The sequence below is a fragment of the Lutra lutra genome, chromosome 1, assembly GCF_902655055.1.
Source record: "Lutra lutra chromosome 1, mLutLut1.2, whole genome shotgun sequence".
NCBI classification, from domain to species: Eukaryota; Metazoa; Chordata; class Mammalia; order Carnivora; family Mustelidae; genus Lutra; species Lutra lutra.
Window position 1 is genome coordinate 91,015,763 of NC_062278.1, and position 5,004 is coordinate 91,020,766.

General features: G+C 36.9%; 1 pseudogene; it reads left to right on the top strand.

Annotated features, from left to right (window-relative positions):
- The first annotated feature begins 3,784 nt into the window (after positions 1–3,784).
- Positions 3,785–4,332, top strand: LOC125099726 (phosphatidylethanolamine-binding protein 1-like; annotated as a pseudogene).
- The last annotated feature ends 672 nt before the right edge of the window (positions 4,333–5,004 follow it).

A 5,004-nucleotide genomic window follows, 5' to 3' on the forward strand; every position in this document is an offset into this window, starting at 1 on the left:
TAATATCTTCTTTTTTAAGTTGTTTGAAATAAAACCTCAATGAGAAGGAAAGATATATTTGTTTTTGAAAATTTTGTAGGAATTAAAAATGGTTACACTGAGAGAAGAGACAAAATATGCTGAAGAGAAAATTTGGTAAATAGCAGTTAAGTGAGATTAGAAATCCATAAAATAACAATAGCAAAAATTAAAAAGGAAAAATGGATACTTTAAAATACTTTCAGGTTTAGAAGAATAATATTGGGAAATTTTGAACAGAATGTAGTCAGATTTCTAAAAAGTATAAATATCAGACTTGTTCTTTATAAAGTCTATAAAAGAGAGAATGACATAAACATGAATATCCTGGTTATAGTTAGGGAAAGTGATGTAAAACCAGACGTTTGAAGTTAAATCGAGAGAGATTAGGGAGATTAAATTGAGAGGAATAAGTCTGTGAAATTTATAATTAACCACAATGTGGAGGGATAGTTCTTAACAGCTGCTCTTTAAAAAATCCTGTTTTTAGCTACATAAAATTTTACCAACATGGCTGTAGTGCTTTGAACTTTCATCATATATTTATACTTTGCTTTAAAACTTCTGAAGAGCAAATATGAAAGTTTGTCATAGATAGGAGATGTATTATAACTCCCAAATGGAAAAAAAAAAAACCTGTGTATTTGAATTCCCAAGCCTCTGTATACCTTGCCACAGAATCACTGTTGTATTTTTAAACCTCATTCCTGGAAACACTGCAGATGTCTGATCAATTTAGAAGCCAAAGAATACCTTTGGGAATGACATGGCAGCAACTGAAATAGTGTTTGGCCAAATTAAGAGTGTATGCCAAAGATGCCAAAAATCACAGTAATCTGGCAGGTAGAGAGCTATTATTTAACTGTATGATCATAACTGGTTTCTCTACTGAAAAACCGTTGACTGTTTATGCAGTGAAATGGAGCCCATGATTTAGACAGAGTATCTCTCTGTTTTGATGTTAGTAGTAGCTGGTTGGGGATTATACCCAATCAAAAAATGGAATTTCTCAAGGAAAGTACTTGGGGGGAGGGGGAAACTTTTAACAAATTATATTATATTTCATTATAAATGAAACAATATCAATTTAGAGATTTTTTTGTTATAGGTTCTTAATATTCAGAATGCTATTCATATTCTACACTACTTATATATTTCTTTCTTTCTAGTACAAACAAACTGGCCTGATCTTAGTTTGTTGCAAAACATTTCAGTTTTAAATTTTTATTCAGTAAGACAACTAATAAGATTGTTATTTTTTCTTAAAGATTTTATTTATTTATTTGACAGGCAGAGATCACAAGTAGGCAGAGAGGCAGGCAGAGAGAGCGGGGGAAGCAGGCTCCCTGCTGAGCAGAAAGTGGATGCGGGGCTTGGTTCCGGGACCCTGAGATCATGACCTGAGCCAAAGGCAGAAGCTTAACCCCCCGAGCCACCCAAGTGCCCCAAAGTTGTTATTTTTAAATAACTTTTTCTGTATGTTCATGGTTCCTAGATCTCTGCTCTCTCATCTGCATCTTATGGTCATGAACTCATGCTGTTTGGAAAGAACTTAACTTTCATAATTCCTTCCATAATTCCAATCCCAAATTGGCCAAAATTGCCCATGTGCCTTGAAATGCAGTATGTGTTCTTAAATTTAGGAGAGTTGCTGTTACGTACAAATAGCTTCTTTCTCTGGACCCACATTATCGTCCTCCTAATGGATAATGCTTAATGATAAAATTATTTTAAAGAGGGAATATCGGCTATCTTCAAAATGGTGGCCTTTTTCTATTTCCTCCTCCAAGGAAGAAATTGATACTAAAAACTACCTCAAAATTATAAATGTATATCCTCAAAAATTCTTATTAGGAAATTAATTTCATTTCTGTAACATTCAAACGTAATCAAATAGTCTCATTAATCATATCCATATGTAGTGGAAAGAATATTAAATTTGACTTGTGTATGTGACCTGCCTCTTCCAGGGAGAGTGTATTTGGTCAAGTCACTTCTCCTAAATGTACTTCTTTGGTTAATGACATGAGTGTAATAGTACCTAATAGTCCCTAACCTAACTATGCAATAGTGTTGTTTGTAAAGAATTGCAAAGAATTATTACTATTATAATCTTTGTCATCTTCATCATCACCTATTTACATCATTATGATTAGTATCAAATTTAATGGAGTCCATGAAAGATTTCAGAACTTCCACATACACAGATATAAATCTGAAGCCACCATTTATGGAACAAAAGGCAAAATTTAGAATTAATATACAACCAAATAACAAACATAAGTTTGACTATTTTTTATCTTTTCTATCCTTGATCCTGTCAAAATTTCTAAATTGCTGTCTGAACAAATAAGAGACAGAAAATATAAATTAGAAAATGCAAGTGTTTAATTCAAGTAAAAGAATTTACTAAGTGCATCTTAGGTGTTTCACATCCAAATTGAAATCACAGAAAACACTTTGGGCAACCACAAATAAATTGATGATACTACATTTATGCACAAATTTAACCCCTCACATTATGTTCTAAGTGATGTGGTTATATCGGTTATAGAAAATGACATAGAAATACATTTGCTAGAGTTCTTATAAAAGAATGACACAAAATAAATTATAATATAACTTAAGAGTTAGTTTTGATATGCAAAACTTTATGCCCTTTATGTCATGTATGCTAGACAATGATAATCTAATGGAAAATGGAATAATCCAGAAATTCTTTAATTAAATACACAAATTCAAGTGTTCTTGACAGACTGAATAATCAGCACTGTTGAGGGCAAACTTCCATATCTAAGAAGCAAAACAAAGAAAAAAACACGCACATCCTGGCAAATAAATCTGTCTGAATCTTTTATCATTCTTTATCAGTTTAGTTTTTGCATTGTGTCTTTTCTGAGTTTTGCATTGGTTTTATGTGTCTTTGTATAACCATAAGAAACACATAACATGCTAAAATATAAATAACGGAGCTTGAATAGTCTGTGAGTAGGGTAATCATTCATTTATCCATCCATCCATCCACTGAGGAAACAAAGATATCTGAGTATCTATTTTTAACTGGCATTGTAAATACAAAACTAAATGTCACCACTTGGCTAGCTTAAAATAATGATTAAAATCTGGCATGGTAAGTGCTGATACACACATGCACACGCACACACACACACACGCTCAGGATACATAGTGTTGGACAAAGAAAAGTATAATTTCAAATTTGCAACATAGGCAAGGAAGGCTTTACAGAGGAAAAGTCACTTGAACTAGGTTTTGAAGCCTGCCAAGGATTTTTAAGTGCTTAAGACTGAATCGTTCACTTCAGGAGAGAGAAAAAATCATGTGCAATGGCAGAGGAGTAGCATGCAGTTTGAGTTGAATGAGGTGGGGCCGGTTATATGATAAAGTCAAAGGCAGAAACTAAACCACAGAATACTTTGTAATTTCCTCAAAGGAATTTGGAGTTTAGGCTGTGGCTAATATTGTACCCCTGCTGCTAAGAGAGCATTTGAATAATGAAATATGATTTTTTTGTTTTGAAAATTCCTGTAAGCACAGTAAGTCTAATGAATTGAAAGTGTGTAGAGGCAAAGACATAAAGTAGGAGACCGCCACATAGTTTTGTAAGACATAATGAGGACCTAAATTAAGCCAATAAAGTGAAAATAAGAAAATGTGGTGAAACAGTCTGCAGACTGGTTGGAGTCAGCTGTAGGCTGGTGCCTTACCTCCCGAGACTCTTCCCAGACGTCTGTCCAGCTGGCCCATGATGCCAGTCGACCTCAGCAAATGGTCCCAGCCCTCGATCCTGCAGGACATGGATGAGCAGCGGCAGCATCTGCTGCAGGTCAGATACACCAGGGCGGAGGTGGACATTGCTGACCCAGCCTAGGTTAAGAACTGGCCCACTAGTGTTGCATGGCATATCCTTGAACTGGGTGGACTCCACTTGGTCATGACAGATCCAGAAGCACCCAGCAGGAAGGACCCCAAATGCAGGGAATGGCACCCTTTTGGGGGGTCAACATGCAAGACAATGACATCAGCAGTGGCACAGTCTTCTACCATTTTGGTGGCTCTGGGCCTCCCATGGGGATAGGCCTTCACTGCTACATCTGGCTGGTTTAAGAGCAGAATCGGTCACTGAAGTGTGACAAGACCATTCCCAGCAACTGATCTGGAGACCACTGTGGCAAATTCAAAGGGGCACCTTTCCACATAAAGCATGAACTCGGACCGCCGGTGGCCAGCACATGTTGACAGGCTGAATGAGATGACTGTGTTCACAAACACTGGGAGCAGCTGTCTAAGATGTAGGGGAATGCTAGGAGACAGAAACCATCCTGGAGGTCTCCAGCTGTGATCTCAAGTTCAATGATGCATGTTCCCAGTTCCCATTTTCACAGGTGAGGCCTGAGCAATAAGGTAGTGGTTTAGGGTGACTTTTCCTTCTGCCTATCCTATATAATTCTAGAGGGTCATACCCTGGTTTACATTTTGATTAAATCTGAACTCCACTTTGGGAGATATTTTGGTACTAGGATGGGGTCATCAAATTATAAAAAAAATAACAACCCAGAATTTAAAGAAGAAAAAATGGAGGTAATAAACCAGGTCTATAGTAATAGAGCAGAGCATCAACTAATCTTTAAGAGAGGTTTAAAAAAAGAGAAAGAGAGATTCATTGCCTCTGCTTTTGTGAGCCTGAGTCCAGAATTGTGCAAGATGGCATTTCAAGGGCATGTTTTCATGGCCGTGTCTCTCACCAAGACAGAAGCTGGCCTGTCCACTAGACACCAATGTAGTACATCTCAAGACTTGTTAGTGGGGACAGTGTCCCACTCTGGCTCCTTTAAAGAGCAGTACTGGAAAGAGCAATAGGGAGAGTCACTTAAGTTATTAGGCTTAAGTTAAGGCCAGGCTATCTCCCTGAGGTGCAGTACTGGGTGAGAGGTTCTCAGAAATCCCAGCTGCATCTGTTAAACTGGT